Source organism: Erpetoichthys calabaricus, chromosome 5 (assembly GCF_900747795.2).
Source record: "Erpetoichthys calabaricus chromosome 5, fErpCal1.3, whole genome shotgun sequence".
Classification (NCBI taxonomy): domain Eukaryota; kingdom Metazoa; phylum Chordata; class Cladistia; order Polypteriformes; family Polypteridae; genus Erpetoichthys; species Erpetoichthys calabaricus.
This window is the reverse complement of record NC_041398.2, coordinates 173,301,932-173,316,555: the sequence shown is the minus strand read 5'-3', so window position 1 is coordinate 173,316,555 and position 14,624 is coordinate 173,301,932.

Sequence of the window (14,624 nt, the reverse complement as noted above, 5' to 3'; positions counted from 1 at the left end):
TATAAATGTAACCTGAATTCTCAGCTAAGCAAAACATCTTGATACCAAACCGTGCCCTTTTCAATGGTAGATACTGTCGAAACTGTAAGCGGCCCTTCCACAACAATAAACTTTCATCAACTGCAACTGACGGTCCTGGCATGTAGGGCAACTGAAATGCTTCAAATAAATGATCAATCAAAGGACGTAGCTTGAACAAGCGGTCGCGGTTTGGATCTTTCTTATCTGGCTCATTTCTGTTGTCATTCAAATGAAAGAATTTCAGCAGCAAAGAGAATCGGTTACGTGTCATGACAGCTGCAAAAATAGGTGTTGCATACATAGGATCTGTAGACCAGTACATCTCAATATCTGGTTTTCTGATTATTCCCATCAACATCAAAATCCCAATGAATTTTTTCATTTCGTTTTCATCAGTGTCAAACCAAGCACGAACACGGGAATGTGGAGGTAAATTGGGATTTTTCTCAATAAACTGTGCTGCATACAGATTTGTCTGATGAACAAAATGTCTGATCAAATCAGGTGACACAAACAGCTCATAAAACTGCTCAGCAGTGTAATTGTTTACATCAACAATAAAGCCAGACGTTGCCTCAAACGGATGCAGAAAAGGTAGTTCACCTCGGGCAGCAGTCCAGCTGAGCTGCTGGGGATACACCCACTCAGCGCCGTCATCCGATGAGTCTTCATTTACAGTATCATGCAGCGCACGTTGCTGCTCATCATTGTCGCTAAAATCTTCTTCAGAACTGCTACAATCATGATCAGAATTGTCCAAAATCGCCTGCAAAGCCTCACTTGAAGTCAGTTTACGTTTCGCCATATTCACAGATGTCACATGCGAATCACGTCACATGACCGGCCAAAACAACCACAGACTTGTCGAAATGCAATGTAGTAAAAATACCCACGCCAAACCGGAAGTTATACTACTTGACAGGCATTCATATAACCACAGGCAAATGTGCCGGATAATTCCGGCAGTATGGCGTTAGCAATAAAACAACGGTGCCGGATATATCCGGCAGAGGGCGGTTAAGGGGTTAAAGAACAGGGATCTATCAAAGTCTGCTCTTCACAACACATGTTTGTGGAAATGTATCATCGCACGAATAAAGGAGATTTCTGAGGACCTCAGAAACAAGAGTTGTTGATGCTCATCAAGCTGGAAAAGGTTACAAAACCATCTCTAAAGAGTTTGGACTCCACCAATCCACAGTCAGACAGATTGTGTACAAATGGAGGAAATTCAAGACCATTGTTACCCTCCCCAGGAGTGGTCGACCAACAAAGATCACTCCAAGAGCAAAGCGTGTAATAGTCGACGTCACAAAGGACCCCAGGGTAACTTCTCAGCAACTGAAGGCCTCTCTCACATTGGCTAATGTTCATATTCATGAGTCCACCACCAGGAGAACACTGAACAACAATGGTGTACATGGCAGGGTTGCAAGAAGAAAGCCAATGCTCTCCAAAAAAAACATTGCTGCTCATCTGCAGTTTGCTAAAGACCACATGGACAAACCAGAAGGCTATTGGAAGAATGTTTTGTGGACGGATGAGACCAAAATAGAACTTTTTGGTTTAAATGAAAAGCGTTATGTTTGGAGAAAAGAAAACACTGCATTCCAGCATAAGAACCTTATCCCATCTGTGAAATATGGTGGTGGTAGTATCATGGTTTGGGCCTGTTTTGCTGCATCTGGGCCAGGACGGCTTGCCTTCATTGATGGAACAATGAATTATGAATTATATCAGAGAATTCTAAAGGAAAATGTCAGGACATCTGTCCATGAACTGAATCTCAGGAGAAGGTGGGTCATGTAGGAAGACAACGACCCTAAGCACACAAGTCGTTCTACCAAAGAATGGTTAAAGAAGAATAAAGTTAATGTTTTGGATTGCCCAAGTCAAAGTCCTGACCTTAATTCAATCGAAATGTTGTGGAAGGACCTGAAGCGAGCAGTTAATGTGAGGAAACCCACCAACATCCCAGAGTTGAAGCTGTTCTGTACAGAGGAATGGGCTAAAATTCCTCCAAGCCGGTGTGCAGGACTGATCAACAGTTACCGGAAATGTTTAGTTGCAGTTATTGCTGCAAAGGGGGGTCACACCAGATACTGAAAGCAAAGGTTCACATACTTTTCCCACTCACAAATATGTAATATTCGATCATTTTCCTTAATAAATAAATGACCAAGTATAATATTTTTGTCTCATTTGTTTAACTGGTTTCTCTTTATCTACTTTTAGGACTTGAGTGAAAATCTGATGATGTTTTAGGTCATATTTATGCAGAAATATAGAAAATTCTAAAGGGTTCACAGACTTTCAAGCACAACTGTATATATCGCAATGACACAGAATTTATTAGTTATAACAAGTTAAATAGTTATGAAAATATGCAAATTAAAAAAGAATGAAAGTGAAGCAGCATGATTAAAATGTTTATTAATACTTATTAATAACAATTAGCATGGAATAAACAATTCCTTCTGCAGTCTTATTTCAGAAGTAGAAAAAATGACTAGAAACAATATGAATTTATCTCTAAAATATTTTAATTTTCTAATTGATATGATTTATTTTCTGCTGAATACTTACTTCATAGTCACATCTAACAAGTTTACTAGCAGAAATTGCAACTCCAGTATCAGTATTGTTGGTACAGAAATTTAGAAAATAAAATTACTGTTATGGTGAATTAAATTTTAAAAGAGAGAGAGAGGATGTAACTTTTAATTGCAATTTTCATGTGACCAATAGTGAAGATTTACAAACCTAGGAGACAGATGTAGAGTAGAAACTACAAAGCTCTATTAGCATTCCTCGAAAGCTGTATAATGAGCCTGTGTAAAAATGAGAATAAGTGTCAGAGATATCTGGTAGGTTGACAGGGGTGTTACGTAATGTGGGATTGTGAAATTAATTTCACTGAAAGTAAAATGGAGAGGTCTGAAGATAATATAATATCGTGAAGTGCTGTATATGAGATGTGAAGTATTCATTATTTGTGGTTTGTGTAGGAGCTCTGCAGTAGCATTTTGAACTTGCTGCTAATACTTTATAAAACAAAACTTTATACCTTAGGAAAGAGAACTGAAACCATGTTTCATAGGCTATATAAAGATGTCCTAATTGATGTCAACTCCAAGCCTGGTAATAATTGGTTATGGGAAACGTTCATGTAAACCAATATATAAAAAAATGTACAGAGTCTTTTTTGGATGAGCCTTTGATAGTACAACAAGCACATCAATTTAGTTAGTTTTCCTTTTCAGACATTTAGCAGGCATGTGCTATTAGCTGAAGATGTTAGTCAATTTACATTTGTCTTATAAGCATCCACTTGTGAATAATAAGATAGCATATACAGGTGGGTATTGTCTACAAATAAGCAGAACATTAGGTCATGCTGAAAGATCTTGTATGCCAGCATCAACCAACAGGCTGCCCCTTTTTTAGCCTAGATTTCAAAAGAAAACTTTATCTACCCTGAAATCATTTTTTTTGCTCTGTGTGATTCTTTTGATTTTTCCAGAGTTTCTGTTTCACTTGCACTGTAGCCAACAAACTGATCATTCTGTAATATATTTTCTTTCTGTTTAGATGTTTTCAGATTTTACAAGTCCACAACTAAAAAATAACAAAATCTCCAATTTACTATATATTTTATTCCTTTCACAGTTAGGTGAACATTTCCTGAAAAAGGAGGCTTACACAAAATGAATATCTTCTATTTTCAAAGGTTTAATGGGAGAAAATATTAATTACACTACTCCATTAAAGATGAATTCAGAGAGGCAGATGTCGCAGTCATTGCAAGCTGGACAATGGGCTTTAGAGAAACTGGTTTAATACTTCTGCTAACTTTACTTTATCTGCCACCCCAGCTTCTTAGAGGTTATGATCATTACTCTGTCATGGCCACATTAGACCTAATTGTCTCCCAGGAAAGATTGTGAGTAATCAGGTGTCAAAAAATGTAACTGGATCATTTTCTAATGCCCTTTACTAAACTCTCCTAGTCTGTGCCTGAAAGTCTAAAATACTCATCAAACATTTTTTTGTTCTTTATTTTAACTTGGTTGGCTTCTGTTCAGTGTTTTACTTAAGCATTTTCATTTCTTAATGTAGAACATTAATTTGAAGTATCTTATTGCCTTCTGCGCTCAAGTGTTCAGTGATGCAATTCCATTTTTCTTGTTTAGCTGTTTGCTGATGAGCAAATTATATACTTTTTTTTAATGGTAGCAGTGCAATGGTTAGAACTGTGTCCTTACAGCTTTGGGGGCTATGTATTTCATAACTATTGGTGTGGAATTTCCATATTTGTATTATTTCCTTCCACATTCTAAAGACGGCACTTTAAATTAGCCCTGTATGAGTGAATCAAGGTGTTTAGCAATTGCACTCCCAAAGTGGCTTTGTTTTTCTTACTTAGTTCAATGATTTTAATCAAAAATGATTATGTGAATAAAAATTTCAACATTGGTGCATGTTACAGTTTATTACACTTTAAAAATTTGCCTTAAAAACAACAATAAACAGTCTTCAAGATAATCACATCTGCATCCCATTACACATTATGCTGGCAGCACTGGGTGCAATGCAGGGGTCAAGGCATCAGCCCATCACAGGGCCCTGTTACACACACACACCCAATCACACTCTTAAACGGGGGTTGGTTTGGAATCACCAATCAATGTAACCTAAATGGCTTTGAGGATGTGTCAAAAACAGGGAGAATGCAAATACTCCACACTGACAATATCCAGGTATAGAATTAAAGGTAAAATATTACCATGATTTATCATTTAAGATTAATGTGGAATTAATTCCAAATAAATCTAATTCCCATGAATGAACTGTAGTCCATCATAAGCATTATGCCCATTAAATCTGCTTAATATGTTAACTTTTTCAGGGTGTCATAACTTTTAGAAAATGTTTACAGCTTAACCATACAGTCGTGGCCAAAAGTTTTGAGAATGACACAAGTATTGGTTTTCACAAAGTTTGCTGCTTCAGTGCTTTTAGATCTCTTTTTCAGATATTTCTGTGGTATACTGAAGTATAAGTACAAGCATTTCATAAGTTTCAAAGGCTTTTATTGACAATTACATTAAATTTATGCAAAGTGTCAATTTTTGCAGTGTTGGCCCTCCTTTTTCAAGACCTCTGCAATTCACCCTGGCATGTTGTCAATCAACTTCTGGGCCAAATCCGCCACCGTGTCACCCCCATGTGTGTAATTATTAACAGTATTCATTATTTAAACGAAATTAACGATTTATCTGTAAAATGTAACATACATACTTCAATGCATTTCATTATGAAAGTGATATCAAGTATAAATCTAAGGATTCTAAATGTGCAGAGAGCTGGAATATCATATACATTTAATGTGCTCAGTGTGGCGATCTATTGCTGTTTGCCACTGCTGTCAGTACCGGAGAAAGCCGTAGAAAAAAAAGACGGAACAGAAAACGGTATGTGAGACTTTTAAAATGTATTGTGTCATTACGATTGGGAATATGCAACGCTTGAATGTAAAAGCGCCATGAATGCATCTGTATGGCATTTTGCTTCACCACTTAAAACCATTCATCAAACATCGAAGCGCGCACACCGATCTCATAGGATTCGCAAAGCGGCTTTCTTTCACATGTAGATAGTAACCAGAGACTCTGACGTCACATTCCAACTTTTAGCACACTGTGTCCCCCGACTTTTTGCTGGTACTGCAACTCGTGCACACATCGCGTTAATTTCTGAGGACCTGCTCAGAGGACGCATCAAATGAATGTTGGAAACGCGTGTCAGCCATGATGCAGGCGCGTACGTGTTCTGAGCGTGACGTATAAATGAGCCCTTAAGGGGTAGAATATATTATGGAGCAAGCAAACAGTCAATTCTAGAAGGTGATGTGTTGGAAGCAAGAAAAATGGGTGGCGTAAGGATCTGAGGGGCTTTGACAAGGGCCAAATTGTGATGGTTAGATAACTGGATTGGAGCATTTCTAAAATGGCGCTCTTGTGCTTTGTTCCTGGTATGTAGTGGTTAGTATCTACCATGTGTGCCCATGGGTCATTGATGCACATGGGGAGTGAAGTTTAGCACGTCTGGTCCAATCCCACGGAAGAGCTACTGTAGCAGAAACTGGTGAAATCGTTATACTGGCCATGAGAAAAAGGTTTCAGAACACACAGTACATTGTAGATTTTTGCATGTGGCTCTGCATAGCTGCAGACTTGTCAGAGTGGCCATGCTGACCCCTGTCCACTACCAAAAGTGTCTACAATGGGCATATGAGCATCAGAAATGGACCATGGAGCATTGGAAGAAGTTGACCTGGTTCTGTTGAATCACATTTTCTTCACGACCGTATGGATGGCCAAATCTGTGTGTATTGTTTACCTTTGTGAAATGAAGGCAGGATGTACTATGCGAAGAACGCAAACTGGAAGAGGCAGAGTAACGCTCTGGGCAATTTTGTGCTGGAAGGATTTTACTTTGATGCATACCACATACACCTCATGGCAACAGTGTTCCCTAATGCAGTGGTCTCATTCAGCAGGACAATTCACCCTGCAACACCGCAAAAAATGTTCAGGAGGGGTTTGAGGGACATGACAAAGAGTTTAAGTTGTCGACTTGGCCTCCAAATTCCTCAGACCTCAATCTGGTAGGGCACTTGTGTAACATACTGAAAATACAAGTCTGATCCTTGGAGGCCCCACCTTTCCACTCATAGGACTTAAAGGATTTGCTGCAAATGTCTTGGTGCCAGACACCACAGGACTGCTTCAGAGGTCTTGTGGTGTCCATGCCTCAATGGGCCAGAGCTGTTTTGCTGACACGAATGGGGCCTGCACAATGTTAAGCAGGTGGTTATGGATAACTGGTGTATGTAAATTCTTCTACATGAAAACCAATGAAATGCATGAAAAACTATCTTCACTAAATGCATGGAACTTTAAAAGTTTTGACACTGAGCAGGTGTATTAAGCTAAAAAAGCAATTAAGAATAGAAAAAAATCACAAATGCTAGAATTCCTGTGAATGTTAATAAACTATTACTACCCTTAAAGTTCATGTCTCTTTAAAATGCTTGTGAAGGATGTTCATGAGGGTGTTGACACCAAGGCACATTATGTCACAAGTGAACAATTCATATTAAATAATTTTTAATTGAAAACAATTAAGAGAGTTATGAATTGTGCACTGGATACAAGAAGAAGTCAAACATAATAAGAACCCCACAGGACCAACTTGCTACCCTTTCATGAGATGATTCTTTGTAAGACTAAGATAAATCCATTTTGTGCAGTGTTTGAGACAGATGTTGTAATACCAATAGAAGCTGCATGATTTTTGACAATCCATCCAGGATGACTGGTGGTTCCATACCTTGGACAGAAAACAAAGGAAGAACATTTGGGGCCTGCAAAGAGGGGCAAAATATTCCCACAGCTTGCTAGTGGAGAGTTGACCTCTGAAGCAACCCCAGATTGGGCTCCACAATTGTTGCCTGGAAGTTGTAGTATTAGAATACAGCTAACCCAGAAATGCTTCTGAAAATAAGAACATAAGAAATTTGATAAATAAAAGGAGCCCAATCAATTAATTAAGCTGGTTTGTTTAGCTATTAGCTAAGCTGTCCCAATATCTCATCCAGATACTTCTTAAAGATTCTCAAGGTTTCCACTTCAACTTCATTTTCAGATGTTTGTTTCTGATTCCCACAACTTTTTGCGTAAGGAAGTGCTTTCTGGCCACAGTTATAAATGCACTTCCATTTAATTTCCACTGGTGTCCTTGAGTACATGATTCATCATTATTTTGAAAGAAAGTATTCTGAGTAATGTTTCTGTGAGAATGGAAGTACATTAGACAATAAAAGGAACCTCCTTGTCTCATTCGGGAACTTGGAGTCAGGAAAGGAGGGTTGGAACAGGCCAACATGGCAAAGAAAAAGAAACCAGAGAAAAAAGGAAGAAGAATGGAAGTGAAAGTATGAGAAAAGAATGGTGGTTATTGTGGCAAGCAATGGATAGGAAGGACACAACTCTGCACTCTGGCCTATAAGAGGTGTGAGATCATATTCCTTATGTTTTACCCCATACCCATCTCTCTACTCTCTTTTGTGTGTTCTAGCGTGAACCCTTTAATTAAACTCTTTTCTTATGGTATTATGGTCTTATCTGTTGATGTAATATGTCAAGGGCTTGCTCAAGAGACATCCCAGTTAGTCACAATTCAGAACTGTTGTGTCATACTTAAAACTGGCAGGCCACAAGGGCAGAAAGAATAAGGGATCAGGAAAAGTAATCTTAATTGAAAACTACCAGATATCAAAATGGACGTCAAGCAACTGAAATTTCTAAAGCCAATATTTAAACTAAAAATCAGAATTTTAAGAACCTAGTCAAAAATCTGTTGCACAAAAAAAACAACTTACAAGCAATTTTGATTGATTTACAAAAATTGTGTATAATATTGTGTACATTCTAAATATTAAAATTGAATGTTATGCATGTCTTCACATCATGTAAACAACATATCTGAAGGTCTTCAGACTGTTTCTCTCACATCTGCAACCAAATCACGTCTTTGAAATTGTAGCGGTCTTGAGCCGCTCAGATTCACATTATCATAGAGATGGTGATTCGTTTATTTCTTTGGTGAGGATCCCAGGAACTCACCCAGCCTTGGCCCGACTTGTACCACTCACCTACAGAGACACAAAATAACAATATATAAAATAATAATGCTGTATATTAAATTAAACCAAAATATAAACAACAAGTGAACATATAACCCTCCCTACTCCCCTTCGGCGATAAGATAATAACAAATAACACAACAATAAACACCTAACAATAAACACTAACAACCAAGTCCATAAACAGCCCAAAAGCAGCGGGAACAGATGTTGTGGAAAGAAGGTACAAAATGACAATCCTGTGAACAACTTGCTGTATGAAATGTATAAACAGTTCTACCAGTATTCTTGCTGCAGCGAGGGTTGGTGAGATTTTGGAGCCCTCCCTCCGATGATGACGATGGTAAATCCAACACACTACTCACACACCAGGCAGGCACAAGACAGTCCATACATCCATACAGGTGGTGATCCAGTAAAAAGAGATAGTTCAAGGCAGATGATGCAGACAGTAAAACAGATGGGTGAACACTAACACAAAACAATGGACTTTTTTCTCCCTCCTTTACCGTCTAGCCAGCTTCCTTTTTAAACTTCACGCTGGCCTCCCTTGTACCCAGCAGCCTCTGCACCCACTGCAGTCATCAATTCAAGGCAATATCCTCAGGGCAGCTGGTAAATGGAGTCATTTCATTTGTAGCACTACTACAAAATTATACATAACCTTGAATTTCCTGCTCAAGTTCAATAAAAGAGCCATTCTTTTATTGTCATTCTGGCTGTCTTCTATATTCTAAAATAACTGGAGTCACCTAATGTCTATTTGTACAGACCATGATGTATTCCTTAAGATGAAGATACAGAACACATTTTTTTTATGAAAAGGACAGGCTAACATTTTAACCAAAAATATTCATGTATGCAAACAAAAAGCCATGTGCCAAGAAATAACATTTATTTTTACATTCATTCAAGTTGTTTTAAGCTATCTATGGTTTTTGGAAGTAGGGCAGAAGGGCTGCATTACTAGGATGCCAAATAATTTGGCCTTTAGTGAGAAAAGGTTTTGATACTTGGCATATCCTTGGTGGCAGTAATACTGAAAAAAATGAGTGGCTGTTCTAATGTTAAGCACCACCAAATCTAGAACAATCATAAGGTATAAAAATTGTAATACTCTACAAATCTGGCACATTTTCATTTCTCATCTTGGCTTATTGCTTTTAAAAATCATCATGAATGCAAAAATGAGGCCAGGAACCATTTCCATAAAGAAAGACTTTCATTTCACATTGTTACATTGCTCTTCATTTCATTCCATGTTATGCCTGGTCAGTAATATTTAGCTAAAATGTGGTGACAGCCATAGATAATATTAGATAGATAATATTAGATAGATAATATTATTCAGAAGCAGTCCAAGCATAGAATGTTCCCTCAAATGTAATGCCAGTAGAGGTAACCTTATGGGAAGAACATTTATGTCACAAAATTAAATGGGCCATCAAAAATCAAAAGGCAGTACTGGATGTAAGGTAGGGTTAACATAAAATCAAAATGTGATGGACATCAAATTTTTATATCTGTGTGGGATATGAAACAAGTGTGTAAAAGCATGCTCCTATATTGAAGTCATATTCAAAGTTAAACTGATTTATTGTCTCATTATGACTTCACTTTTGCATTCTGAACTGCACTATACGGATAATAAATTATTTATGTTTTCATAAACTGCATAACACTTGTCCAAGGTGCAACTAACCTTCTAGTTGTACTTTTTTTGTCTGACATTGTGAGTTTTGCTTTTCAAAGAAATATAAGCAGAGGTGTTTTTTTTCTATATAATCATTAGAGATTACTTTCAAGTCACTTTGGTATTCAAACCTGATAATTTATTTTTATATAAAATGTATGTAGGCAGTGTGGTGTACTGGGTTAGGTACTTGGACTAAGTTAGAAACTGACATTAAAAAATTATCTTCCTTAAAAAATGACAATTTTAACAGTAAATGGAAAAAGAGAACTTAATTTAATAAGGAAAGAAATTTTTATGACTCCAGTTTTCACCATGAACTACAAGAGAAGAAAGGGCTAAAAGTGTATCATTTATGTACTGCGCAAAGTGAAAATAAGTAATTTAGCTGTGTTTTCCCAAAATTACCAAAGTTCAGCAGCTCTAGTATGCAAAATGGGATTCTGGCAAAGCTTGACGCATTGAAATTATTCCACAGATAAAATACCCTTGTTTTAAAAAGCTTTAGTAAAACTTTAAAGTAAAACAGTTCCCAGAAAAATAGAGAAAAGATTGGTATTGCAAGAAAAGAAAAGTTCTGTTTAAGGCTTATATCTTGTTTGTTTCTTTAAGTTCTTTCATACAGCTGAACCATTTCCTATCCCATTGTCATGATGTAAATGGGTCTTTCAGTCCCTGTTAGCACTGGCACCTATTCTAAACAACAACTGACTCAATTAACACACTGTATCTTAGTTATAGCAAGAAAGTTCTGTCTTTTACTTGCAAGGAGTAAAAGGTTATACCATATGTCTATGACTATGACTAAGCAAACACTAACATGGATTTAACTTAAAGCATTAACTTTCTAAGATTGGCTCTTACAAGTAATAAACACAACATTAAATATAAATATATAGCATATATATTTATTTTTAAAAACAGTGCTTCTAAAAGCATTAATATCAATTGCATATAGAGTTAATCAAATATTTAGATAATTATGGCTATGTCTACATTACCAGGCCGAAGTGAGTCAAATCCAATTTTTTGCCTTAATGTGACATAAATCTGATATTTTCAGGGCTGCGTAGACACAGATATCCAATCTTTTCAATTTGGATATGTGGCTGATTAATTGCCAGGTGACAGTAATAAGAACAAACAGATCAGAATTCATGTATTTTTTTGCCCATAACTCATGGGCTGAGTACACATGTCATTAGCCAGCACCAGCAGCGTGGCAAAACAACAGTGGAGGAGAATGAAAGCTGTGACAACATTCATGGTTCCACCATTGCTGGCTCCTTACTGGTACCCACATATCTCTTGGTGCAGCAGTCTTCTCAACCTAATCATGTGTATAACTGTTTGTGGCGTGAGTGCAGAAAGGGCTTCTTTCTCATCACCCTGCCATACAGATGTTCTTTGTGCAAACTGTGCTGAATTGTGGAACAATGTACAGATACACCATCTGCAGCAAGATGTTCTTGCAGGTCTTTAGAGGTGATCTGTGGGTTGTCTATAAACATTCTCAAAATCCTGTGCATATGCCGCTCCTGTATTTTTCTTGGCCTGCCAGACCTGAGTTTAACAGCAACTGTGCCTGTGGCCTTCCATTTCCTGATTACATTCCTTATAGTTGAAACTGACAGTTTAAACCTCTGAGATAGCATTTTGTAGCCTTCCCCTAAACCATGATACTGAACAATCTTTGTTTTCAGGTCTTTTGATAGTTGCTTTGAAGATCCCATGCTGTCACTCTTCAGAGGAGAGTCAAAGGGAAGCACAACTTCCAATTGACCACCTTAAATGCCTTTTCTCATGATTGGACACACCTGTCTATGAAGTTCAAGGCTTAATGAGCTAATCCAACCAATTTGGTGTTGCAAGTCATCAGTATTGAGCAGTTACATGCATTCAAATCAGCAAAATTAGAAGGGGACCCAAATTTTTGCACAGCCATTTTTTCACATTTGATTTAATTTCATACAAATAAATACTGCTTCACTAAAAATCTTTGTTCGGAAAACACCCCAGTACTCAGATGTCCCTAGGAAATGAAAGACATACCACTGTTATCTTTTTTGTCAATTATTATGCAGGCTGAGAGGGGTTCCCAAAGTTTTTCATATGACTGTACATATATGTGTGTGTGTGTGTGTGTGTATGTGGGTGTGTGCTATAAATGATGAGGCAAACTTTACACTCACAATGAAATACAAAAAAACAAAATGAAAAAAATATGCTGTTGTGCTGCACTCATTTTATGAATAATTTGCACTTTAACAGAATAATCAATCATGGAAGAGTTTGCTTTGAACATAGCCCCCAAAAACCATGAAAAGGGCAGAAATAAACATCTGAACAGTCTGTATGTTAAAACTGAGTATTTGTAGAAAAAAGAAATAAACAAATCTGAGACAACCCCTTTGTATGAGCATGGAATAAAGAGTTGTCTAAATCTACTTTTTATCTAACTAAACTTCAATTATTTGAAATATCTGATACAGAGCAGATGTTTTTTCCTGCTGCATAAATAACATAAACACACATACAGAATCCAATTATTGAATTGTACGTGGATTTCAATTCTGATATAATTTTGATTCTCAGAATGGATAGTCTACCTGTGTCATCACACAGGCTGGACAGGGTAAAAGCAGCCTTTAGAAATATAAGCAGCTGCAGGCAATGTTTAGTTTAATAATGCAGGAAAAGACAGAGCTTGTTAGGCACAGCCGTCCTTTATCTAATGTAAGGAACACTATCACTGAAAGAAAGATAATATTTTGTCAATTATATTTATAATACCTGAGTCAATTAGGTAAGATTTCCTCATTCACAAATAATTACAGGCATCCAGGATTGTGAAAATACAGCAACAGGGCTAAATAATTAGTATGCTGCTCATGGCGTTTGTAGAAACTGTATATAAAAAAAGACCTCTCCTGCAGATTCAGGTCCAATTAATGATTCTTAAAAAAACAATAGTGTAGCTAGCAGTAACCTGCATTTAGTGGTGAGAAGAGAGAGGATCTTTTATTTATATATTTATTTTTTGCATCTGTTTGATTTAGCTTTTTTCAGGAAAGTTAATGATTTATTATTGTATATTGCTTGCTCAAGTGAACTGCAACTGAGTGCTTTACACATGACCATTAATCATTCATTTTGTATGTAACACCAAGCACAGCATGCTCATAGCTTATTATTATAATTATTATAATTGTGATATGTTCCCATGAAGTTAATTTCTTAGTAACAGTATAATAGTAAATGAGTTGCAATACTGCTTTTTTATTTACCCCTGAAAATTTGGGACATGTGATGGGGTTTGATTTTTAGTGCATTATCCGAGGTCCAAATAATGTCCAGAAAACCCAAAGTAACAACAAAATAGGGTGATTTATTTACAAGCTAAGAAATAACATTTATTTCATTCACCTAAAGAAATAATTACATGCAGGGCAAAAAGTATGTAAAGCAAGGGGGTAAAGCAATAAAAGCCTAAGCCTAAGACTCTAGCTGCACAAAGCAGTTCCCTGACTGTCCTATGGGGTCGCTGATCCACTTACTCATTAGGACACAGGCATAGCAGGGCATTGCTACTTGGGGGCAGGTTAATAATGTCTCAGGTCACTTACCAGTTGTCTAATTTGAATCTGGGTGGATAAAAAGCACAGAATTCCATCTCTAAACAAGCCATTCATTAGCTCAACAAAAACCCTTTAATGGCTGATAATAACATAAATCAACATACAAAGGCTTCTTTAGTTTGTGTGAGCGATACCAACAAAGTGAGTTGTTGCAGGAAGGTTCCTGAGTACACACATGAGTGTCATATTATCACTGAAAAGCCCACAATTTCTGCTTTTATGTAAAATTTATATATTGTAACAGATAGAGGCACTGTCGACCCCTTGAACCTTCAGACCAGACGTCAGACACCAGATAAAAGTCCAATAATAATATTTATTATTATAAATAAGTGCACAAAGCACCCTCCTCTCCACAATACTCAATAAACAATCAATAAACTATTATCACAAAACTCAATCCTCCACTCCCAGACGCTTAGCCACCCTGCCTCCCAACTCAGCTCGCCGTCTGGGATTTCCCATGGTCTTTTTATAGTCCCTGACCCGGAAGTGTTTCCAATCCCTCGGTCCATGTGAACTCCTATCACTTCCGGGTTCGATAAAAATCCTCTTCTTTATC